Source organism: Acanthisitta chloris, unplaced genomic scaffold, assembly GCF_000695815.1.
Source record: "Acanthisitta chloris isolate BGI_N310 unplaced genomic scaffold, ASM69581v1 scaffold27141, whole genome shotgun sequence".
NCBI lineage: Eukaryota > Metazoa > Chordata > Aves > Passeriformes > Acanthisittidae > Acanthisitta > Acanthisitta chloris.
The window spans coordinates 124,817-136,566 of NW_008656974.1; positions in this window are offsets into that span (position 1 = coordinate 124,817).

The window sequence follows — 11,750 nt, forward strand, 5'->3', positions numbered from 1 at the left end:
CTTTGTGATAGAGCATGCTTATCCTAGTTTTGTAGATGTCAATGCTCAGGCTGTACCTGCATTAGGAAATGCAGACTCAGATTCACATTTCAATTAATTTGCAGGGCTGAAACCAGGACTTGAGTCCAGACTGTTCTTTATTCAATAAACTGGGAAACTGTGCCAGAACATTCATGTGTGTGTCTGAATACCACAAAGATTTTTCTTGTACAAACAGAATCAGTTCACAGTGAACAGAAAACAGGAACCTGGAAACTGAAATGGATAATCAGGAAAAAGCAAAATGGATTTTAACTCTTTCAGTGTGAACCTACAGAGACCAACAGTCTTATCAAGGTATAATTTAATAAATGCAGAGAGGAATCTAGGTCCTTGTAATAAGGTTCAGGCAAATAAGCGGAATAGAAACTGACAGGGAAAAAGCAATAGTTTCCTACAGAAAAATGAAATAGCAAAAAGTAGAAAAGTCTGAGAGTTAAGAAGTTCTGGTTTACTAAAGAGTACAACTGTGGAACAAAATAAGAGACCATCTGGGAACAAAAGAAAAAGTAATGAATTCTCAATTGTTGGCAAAATGACAATGAATGATAGAAGCAAGAAAATAAAAAAAAGGAAAGATAAAAGAAATCCAATTACTGTATTGCCTTGCTTCAAGTAACTTTTTGATGGCAAATATTATGACCTATAACCCAGGATATAATGTACATTTTCCTGTACAAGCTGAATGAGGCACTATTAAACAAGAGTTTCCAGTGAGCTCTGTAAATTTCCCAAGACTGGAATGCCAACCACAAGGCTCCCCTGTCGTCTACAGGACATCACAGGACAGATCTCAGTTAAACTGACTAAATTTTCCAACAAAATACAGCATCTATGATTGGGTGAAGTCAATATCCACCAGGATATACACCAGGAATCAGATCTGTTCCTTATAGCTTCTCGCTAATTGTATGAAGCCATTTCTTTCATTTACCTTAAGAACTTCTTCATGCGTTTTATTACTTACTTGATCAGATGCCAACTAAAAGTACCTGAATATTGCTCAAATATTGTAAAATAATTCTGCTCTGCTGTACATTTCCACAGCACCTAGCTCAATTAGATTAGAACTTCTCATTCTTCTGGCACTAAGGTATGAGAGAGAGTAACAACTGTATGCTACATCAGGGTACATACCATTGACATCAGGTACAACCTAACAACCATTCACATGCAGAATTTACACATGGTTTAAGAGATGAGCACAGCAGGTTGCTTTTCCTACCAAATGGGTGTGTTCTCTGTGTTAAAATAGTGTTTGGAAGCATAGGAGGCACTGGGGGAAAAATACACGTACTCTTAGTGTTCCATTATAAAGATGTTAATTCCTCTAAATTAAGGGAAACTTTTACAAATCCTTTCTCTCCATCTACATTTTCCCTTGAAATGTCACATCCACTCAGACAATTGTAATGGGATTTCCAGAAATATCTAAGTTAAGTCGCCAAGCACCATTAATTACAATGGGATCTGTGTTTTCAGAGCTTTAGAAATCCCACTACATCTGTTTTTCTTTCCATTTATTTAATGCATAAGATAGGTAGCTACGATAAGCTTCTGGCTTTAGAGATCCAGAATGCCAGGTTCTGAAAACCATCTTGCTCAGCACCTCTGTGACAGGCAAAATTATGGAGCAGATTCTCCTGGAAGCTATGCTTAGGCACATGAAAAGCAAAGAGGTGATTAGTAAAAACCAACATGGCTTTACCACGGGCAAGTCATGCCTGACAAATTCAGTGGCCTTCTACAAAAGGACCACAGAATATGTGGACGGGGCAGAGCAACTGATATCATCTACCCCAACTTAAGCAAAACATCTGACACTGTCCCGCATGACATCCTTGTCTCTAAGCTGAAGATCCATGGATTTGATGGGTGGACCACTCAGTGAATAACAACCTGGCTGGATGGTCACACACGGAGGGTTGTGGTCAGTGGCTCATTATCCACATGGAAGCCAGTGCCAAGTGGTGTCCCTCAGGGGTCAGTGCTGGGGCCAATACTGTTCAACATCTTTGTCAGCAACATTGACAGTGGGATTGAGTCCACCCTCAGCAAGTTCACCGATGACGCCAAGCTGTGTGGGGCAGTCACAGCTGGAGGGAAGGGATGTGCCATCCAGAGGGACCTTGACAGGCTCGAGAGTTGGGCCAGTGGAAACCCCATGAAGTTCAACAAAATTAAGTGCAAGGTCCTACATCTGGGCCATGGCAATCCCAGGCACAGCTACAGGTTGGGTGGGAAAGTAGTTCATACCAGCAGTGAGGAGAAAGATTTGGGCACGATGGTAGATGAGAAACTTACCATGAGCTGGCAGTGTACACTCGCAGACCAGGAAGCAAATCAAATCTTGGCCTGCACCAAAAGAAGTGTGGCCAGCAGGTCAAAGGAGGTGATTTGCCCCCTCTACTCTGCTCTCCTGAGACCCTACCTGGAATACTGCGTGCAGTTCTGGTGCCCTCAACACAAGAAGGACATGGAACTGTTGGAACAAGTCCAGAGGAGGCCACAAAGTTGATAAGAGAACTGAAGCATCTCCCCTGTGAAGACAGGCTGAGGAAGCTGGGGCTGTTCAGCCTGGAGAAGAGAAGGTTGCATGGAGACCTCATAGTAACCTTTCAGTATCTGAAGGGCGTACAAGGGAGTCAGAGAGGAACTCTTTGTCAGGAAGTACAGTGATAGGACAAGGGGTAATGGATTCAAATTGAAGGAGTAGAAATTTAGGCTAGATATTAGGAAAAAGGTTTTTACTGTGAGAGTGGTGAGACACTGGAACAGGTTGCCCAGGGAGGTAGTGGATGCCCCAACTCTGGCAGTGTTCAGGACCAGGCTGGATGAGACCTTGAGCAACCTGCTCTAGTGGGAGGCGTCCCTGCCCACGGCAGGGGCGGTTGGGACTACATGATCTGTAAGGTCCATTCCAACCCCTAAAATTCTATGATTCTATTATTTCTAGATGCAACCTCTTTCATTGTCAAGGGATATGTAGAAAATACTTTTCTGAGCCTAGCTGTTTAGATGGTTAATTTGCTACTGGGTTCTTAAAATAAATTTAGCTGTAAGGAATATTTTCTTCTTTGGAATACGGTAACACCAAACAACCCTTCTATTTAAGATTTTATTCTGAGAAATGTCTCTGTAAGACATATTCATATTAATAATGTATGTTTCATATCTGTCTTTTCTAGGGCAATGAATTCATAACTCCACCAAGTGAAGGCATTTACAGCACAATACACTTTTACTTCAAAAGTTTAGGGGAGATCCTGATTTTTACATATGGTTATATGTACTTTCATCTGTCCCAAAATTAATTATAATTAACAGGATTCCTTTTAAAACTTTTATAATATAATTTGGATGTATTAATGTAATCCTGTAAAAATTAAAAAGAATGCTTTACAACTATGGTTATTATTTCTTTAATCCTTAAAATATTCTTACACAAGTAGTGATTTGATGCTTTGAAGGTAAACCACAAGCTTCTTATGTCATAAATGCATAGATTTTAACTAATTATATATTCTGGGTTTTGTTCCCCAGATATGTGCAATTTGATTAAGAACAATCTTTTTTAAAAAAAACCTTTATATAACTGAACAGGGGATGTGTAGCATCATAAAAAGGTGACATTGCAGAGCAGATTAATTCAGTATATTGCATTTCTTTAATAAGCTTCCAGATTGTAAACAATCTTTCTGTATTACTGTATTTTCTCAGAGATTCTGTTTTTAAAAATTATCTGTTCCTAAATTCTAATACTGAAAATATATATCCATGTGTTCGTGTTTAGCTTTCCTTGCAGCACATGTGGAATAAATCCAGTTCAGAGTGTGTTTTGCAGGAACAAAATCAGAGTCTTTCTATGACCTCTACTGATGCTAATGTCGTGTTAGCTGAAAAAGCTCAGAAGACCAGATAAAACCTATGGCACACTGATACCTAAATTCATTCTGATTTTTAAAATTGTAACATATATTAAATACCATGTAAACCATGGAGAGGAATAAACCTCTCTAAGAATAGAAATTCTTTCAGGCCTCCATGTTATGGCAGGCATGTGGGACTCAAGTGGGTACTTTAAGAGCTCCTTATGAACCCAGCCAAGTTGGTGGCAATTGTATAAAAAATTACTGTCCTGGATCTGAACATCCACAAGCACCAGGTGCTCATGGTACATCTGCCTCTGCTGCCATCCACCTGCAATTATCTGAATCTGCCTTAAGCACCTGCTGAGACCAAGGCTTTCAGATCCCTGCTCACAGGCATGGCAGACAAGGGCAGATAATGGAACAGATGGGTCTTGAAACATCTCCAGAAAGAGCAAAGGCAGGCTTCTGTGACCTACTAAGGAAACACATTATGAAGTCAAGATGCCTTGAGAAAGAAATTTTGCCAGCGGTTTAAGCCAAGTCTCAAATGACTGCTGACCTCAGCGGGACTGGAGGGGTTTCTCCCTCCTCAGGAAAACACTCAGTGCCTTGAAGCCTCTTTTATGTATTGCCAGCTAGAGCAGAACCAAATGCAATTTTCCACCCTCTCAGAAACGAACAGTGAGGTTGAGACAGAAAACCAGCAGTCCACGTAGAGTAAAAACCTGCCTTCTTCCTTATAGGAGAAAAAGTGATTACGGTGAATTGTGTAGGAGTAGGGAGTACATGACTCATGATTCATTATTATAGTGCAGCAGGGAGGCAGAGCTGAAGAGAAAGCAGAAAGGACAAAAGCAGTGCCTCTTAAACCAACAGTTTACATTGCTGTTTGTGGCTATGGTTTGCCCAACAGACATTTTTCACCTCTTTGCCATGCTATAATCTTGAAGAACGGACAAGAAAACCTTTGCAAATTTTTCAGATTATGTATGCAACTGATGTTCTAGGTCAGATTGCAACAAAAATTATCTAGAAAAAAAATTAAAACAATATCCCTGGCCCAAGAGAGCATTAGTGACAAATTGAATATGGAGGATAAGAGCATCTCACTGAAGTCATTAAAGTTAAGAACCTTTTAAAGAGCCATGATCAATCACCACCAGCCCAATGAATCTTGCCTTTTAACAGAAGATTTCTCCAGGTTGTGGCTGGGCTAAAAAAGTCTTTTTCACTGTACTTATGTTCATTCTCAATTTTCCTACATTCCTCCATGGGAGTTCAGAGGTGTGTGTATGGTCCAATCACAGGAACAGGTCTCAGACCTTGCCAGACAATAGCAAAAAATGTCAGCACACACAGAATATAAAAGGACCCACTCAGCTACACAAGCTCTTTTCACTGATGCAAAGTGAAGCTGTGGTTATTGGAGGGAAGAATTTGACCTATATTTCTAAATTAGCAACAAGGGGAAAAAAAGCAAGCTCAGTACTAGCATGACTGTATGTTAAAAATGGAATCTTTCCATCTTCTGATGCTGCAATTTTGCAGCTTTCACCAATAATGGAAAATTGGTTTATGTCAGTTTCATCTACCAGGATTTCACAAGGTGAAATATTTGGAAATATCAGCCACTATAAATATTGAAAAGGTATCCTGTCTGTGAAGCTCAAAGTCCAACTTCATAACCCAAAGCTTATGATCAACAAAAGACTGTGGCACTCAACCAACACTGTGATACTTGCTTGCTTTCATTATTTCATTATTCTTCATGTAAATTTTCAAAGACATTTCATGAACCTAATCTCCAGAGCTATTCATAAATCTTCAAAGTGAACCACCTTCCCACAAAAACAGAAACTCCTGGGAAGGGACAAGAAACCCACGCAAAGGGACCAAACCAGGTGACTGCCAAGACAAGACTGCAAGAACAGCTCAGGAGAAGAGTGAGATCTCAAGGAATATTGAAATACATAGGAAAAAGTGTATAAGATTAGATGAGAGGCACTACAGAAAGATGTGTCTTACAAACCACAAATGGAACATGCTTGAGCAGAATGAAAGAATTCTGTAGCTGTAAAGCCAACATTCCAGGCATATAGTAACCTGAATCTCTCTTCAACTCTACTTCCACAGCTTATACTGTATCCCTCTAAGTCTAACGAATACTGCCACAAGGAGCATGAGCTAGGTCAGAGTGAACATCAGGATGAACGGGGCACCCAAGGGAAGCACAGGCAAGGATGCTTTGGGGCAGGAGAGCGTACTGACAAGATAACAAATTATTTGCAATAGGCTGTAGAATCCTGGTGATATAAAGCCCCCTCAAGATTTGAGCCCCTTAAGATTTGAATCAAACTTGGCATTTTTTTTTTTTGTTACTCAGTAGCTATAGCTGGACAGTTTTCATTAAGCAATTGAATTGTGAATGCTGTATATTTGGCTAACCTTTTTTTTTAAGGGACAGAGAAGACAATCCCAAGACGAACAGGCTGTCTGGATGACAGCCACTCAAAGTGAAGTCAGCAGGACTGAGCAGTAACCAGGGGAAAGGTAATTCCAGCAGTGAGCAATCACGACTACTAACTCATTGACCACCTACTCAAAATGGACCCCAGACTCAGAAAAACTGTGCCTGAGGACTAATTAGCATGAGAAGCGAAAGATATAACTAGCAAATTGGGGTGTGAGTCCTAATTAATAGAAAAGTGATGCAATTTGTAACCAATGAACACTGATGCTTTTGTTTGTTAAAAGATATAAACAGTGTAAAATTTTGATGACTGGGGAACCAGACTTTTGTGGGCTACCACTGAGCTCCGTACTGTGGAGGAATGGCTATGCGAAAAGAGAAATTATTTCCTTGGAGCTGACAACCCAGCTTGTAGTATGGTGTAAGGCCTACAGCAGCTGCGACCGAGCCTTGAACCTGCTGATAAGGAGAGAGCTCTGCTTGGCAGAACTGGCTCCGACCGGCTCCAGGTCCGGTGTCAACAGGCTCCTTGAATTCCTGGGAAAGTCCCGGAGTGTGGACAGACACCTGCTTGCACCAATCATAAGTTTGCCCTGGACACTTGGACAAGGGCAATAAACCAATCATGTATCTGCTGCATTTGCGTGCACTGTGTGAATATCTATATATACCTTGTAAGCACTAAAAATAAAGGAGAACGACCATACTCGTCTTGAGATTCATCGTTACTCCGGGTCTGGACCCCACTCAAACACCTTACTTTGTGCAAACTAGAATAAAATACAGAAATACTTCGCCTTGGTGTGTGAATTTCAGCTGCACAGCAGGTAACAAGCCCATGTTTGGGACAATACTGGGAGCCAAAGGGAAGACCAAGGTCAATGTTCCTATCTGACCAAGCAGAACCAGTATCTGACTTATTTCTATGTGGGGACACAGGTGAATCAAGGCCAGCATGTTAGTAACATTTATGTTCTTTCAGTCCTATGAGCTGCTACGTCCTGTTAATTTTCAGACAAATAATGTCAGTGGCAGACAGGTCTCCTGTGATGTTATTTCTATCAAAAAATGTCTGGTTTCTGAGGGTAAATGCCTACTTACATATCTGTAGCCACTCAGATTTTTACCAAATAACATATGGAGATCAGAGCTCAATCACAATTTTTTCATATATTAATCCTAATGGTATGTAATGAAAATTTCATTAATTTTTAAATTACTGTCACAAACTACAACAAATCTATAAAGAAATAATAACTAAAATAACCATTTTAAAAAGAGAATAATTAAATAATTAGGGATTTCACTTTTTTTGGTCAGCAGGACATCTACTATCAAAATTAATCTTCATGCAGGCTGTTAAATACAAAACATCTCTACAACATTTAAAATTAATTTTTGGTTTATTAAGTTTAAAGCTTCAGCTTCTGCATCATATTCTGCATTCTACTAGTTTATACCCTAATTTAGCTTGAAGTCTTTTGTGACTTTGAGTAAGCAGTCCATGTAATCTGAATTTTGGCAAAAGTGTCAGAATGCATATTCTGATGTACAGTGATTCATATACTGGATACAGCATTTTATGTATCCTGAGAGACATCAAAGATGGTAAACTTGATTTCCCATGAGGTAAATTTTTCCCACACCACTTAGGCAGAATGAAATGTATGAAACATCAACAGCTCAAGCAAACTACTGACTTCACTCAATCAAGGATCATTTCGTAATTTTCTCTAATAGAGCCAAAATTCATCCCTGATTCATGCTTGGGTCTCCACATAACAATCCTGTATCTCCAGCCATCTCCCTATTGAAGCTGCTTCTCAATACAGGCCACAGTAATACCCACAGTACTTCTGAAATCCTGCCACAAAAATCCACGATCTGCAGTTGACCACCTCAGCAAGGACAGCCATGGAACAGTCATTTTCCCTCTCAGCTGATATGGTGGGCATAAGGAAAAGGCCTTAGTCAGAGTGCATTTAGTGTCAATGTCAATCCTTTCACATATCTATATAGTCCAAAAGTCTCAGCATTATGACCAGACAGAATCTGAGATCTCCATACATGGACAGAGCAATACAAATATTTTTTTTATCTATGAGAGAAAAAGTAGGTATATTCATTTTGTCAGAAAACTGTTATTACTGAGCATACCTTGAAGTAATGGCAGGCAGCCAGAGACAACAACAGAGCATGTTGTCTGAGTACTACTGATGATGTGTACACCTGTCATGAAAACTTTCCTACCTGCTCCCAGTACAGGCACATATACAACCTCTGCCAAATTCTTGGTTAGGAATTCCACCAATGACAGAAGTAAACAGCGTATTTATTTCGTTAGGAATTTTGTCTGTACACACATTGAAAGATAATGTGCACAATATGTGATTATAACCAAGGGCTCCTTGTTTTGCTTTTAGAAATGCTTTCTGTCCCTCCATTAATGCAACAGCCAGAAAAATTACCTATTCAGTATTAGTGACTGATCCTGACCTTACAGCTCAGAAAAAATTAATTGCATGGAAAAATCATTCATGCTGAAAATCTAAATGCCAAAACTCTGCAAATAATTCACCTCTGAAGCACTACAAAGCTTAAGTAAAAAGATACAATTTGAAGTACTTACTGACAGTATCATTACTGGCACTAAGATGAGCACCATATCTCTTCTGTTCCCATAAGTACTGCAGCTCCTGTCTTATCTCCCCAATACTGCTCAAGGAAATAAAACACTGATCTAGAGGGACTGAGGCAAAATTCTCGCCTTCTGGCTGTTCTTCCAGGCAGCATTAATCACCATGATATCTTCATGCTTTCAGCAAGACATGTACTTGCAATAAACTTGTGCAATGGCTGCCCAAAATCTGCTAATCCACATATTTGACGGGCCAGGAAATTGCAGATGGAAATTTTAGTACTTAAATCAGTATTTCTGATGCTTGAATGCTGATAGTTTAAAATTTAAAAAATAACAAAATACTTAAAATTTTAAGATTTCAGAAGAAGAAATTGAATACTGATTTTCAGGTTCAAACAATGAATTGCAGTTTTTGAAATGTGGCTGACATGGTGCTATTGAAACTTAAACCCTGGCAAAACTAATCTTCCCTAGAATATTCAGCAACTAGCTATTTACATTTTTAAAACATAAACCCAATTAAATGTCTGTCAAAAAGCTAATTACAGAATACATATTAATAGTCTAATTATACGATTTTTCTAAACTATGCAATTAGCACCTGATCATTTAATTTCATATTTTATAGCTGTTATGTCATTAGGAAAAAGGTACGTTTTTCAGCAGAACCCAACACAATGTACAGTGGATAAGAATAAGACAGACATTTGAGAGTCACATTCATTGTTTCCAGACAGAGAAGTGCCTAGATGTACTGCAAAACAAATGGACACGCTATTAACAGCAACTGGACACTGAAATTTACAATCTCTTCAAAACTTTTTATGTCACTTGGTATTTCTGAATGTAGGGATTATATATTTAAAGACACACTGATCTGGAGTGGACATGAAATTCATCTGAGAAAGCCAACTGCATTATGAAGGATTGATTCTACATTGAAAAAACTACTTTCCTAGAACATTACAAAGCAGTAGGATTTTATTTTAAATAAAAGCAGATTCATTGGCTAACTACAGAATTTCTCAATGTTCTAAACAATTTAAATTGTTGGAAAGATTATGGGAGTGTCATTACCATGTTCCAATTTCTATTGATAACATCCTAGGAGCAGATTCTAGAAACAATATTTTCACTGATATTTTCACAGGAGCAACTCTACACATATAGGATGGTGGAGGAAAATAGTAATTAAATGCAGGTGTTAAATTTCAAACTCTTTACTTTTTACAATTTTGAGATGAAGCATTAGGTTCCGTGTAGTCACATATGGAACATCATAGTAAGTCTGACGGCCTTAATCCTCAAGTCTACTTACATGACTGAGCTTAAAGACGTAATTCCCCAGAGAGTTCTCCATTTTTAGAATGCCACCTTACCATCATGAATAAAATGTCTCAGCAAAGGACATTTTTGTGGGTGGACTCACCCCACAAAAGCTCCGTGAGTCAGTATGATAGAGAAGGGAAGACAGGGAGCCTCCATTCTCCTGTTAGATGTTTCTCCAAGAACACCTGATACAATGGCTTCACTTTGGTCAAGGATGTAATCCAGGGACTTAAGTTCACAGGAGACAAAGTGTGAGATGCAAAAAAGGGGGTTGTGTGCCTAAGTCCAAAACTGACTGCCAGCCTGACCCACTGTTACACATGTACCCCTGGTGACACCAAAACTCTAAATGCCACCCTGGAAACATCTTCCCTGAGATCTACCCTTGCACACACTCAGATTTGCCCTAGACTGAGCAGAGAGCTACCTACCTCATACATGCTACACTGGATGTCCTTTCACATCCTTCTGTGAGAGGCTACCTCATACACACATAGTCAGGCCACTTTCAAAATGCAGACATGCATGCTTTTTTAAGCACTGCTGGGGAAAGCAATAACAGAGAGTTGCTATGTAACATACTCGCATTTCCACGCAATCATCAGTATGGCCATCATGCAGCAGAGAACAAAAAATTCATACAACCAGAGAGAAAAGGAAGGTAGAGTTAACTTTCTTCACAGTGGCTGGTATGGGGCTGTGATTTAGATTTGTGCTGAACACAGGGTTGATAATACAGAGGTGGTTTTGTTGGTGCTCAGCAGAGCCTACTCAGAGCCAAGGCCTTTTCTGCTTTTCACACTGCCACGCTGGCAAGGAAGTTGGGGGTGCATAGGAGGTTGGGAGGAGACACAGCAGGGATAGGTGACCCAAAGTGACCAAAGCGATATTCCGTACCATAGGACATCATGCTCAGTATATAAAGTGGGAGGAAGAAGGAGGAAGGAGACATTTGGAGTGATGGCATTTGCCTTCCCAGTAACTGTTACACATGATGGGCCCTACTCTCCTGGAGATGGCTGAACACCTCCTGCCTGTGGGAAGCAGTGAATTAATTCTTTGTTTTGCTTTGCTTGTGTGTGTGTGTCATTTACTTTCCCTATTAAACTGTCTTTATCTCAACCCGTGACTTTTCTAGCTTTTACCCTTCCCTTCCAGTTCCTGATCTTACTGGTGGGGGAGTGAGCGGCTGTGTGGTGTTTGATTGCTGACTAGGATTAAACCACAACAAAGGTAAAAAGAAATGATGATGAAGCAATCAAGGGTAGGCATCTAGAAAGCTCAGGTTCATACACAGATGGAGATCTCTCTTTAGACCAGAAGCACATTTTCTGATGTTGCCTGTTCAAATACACTGCAGATCTTAGTATTTCTTTTTGGCTTGTTCCTGTGGATCTGC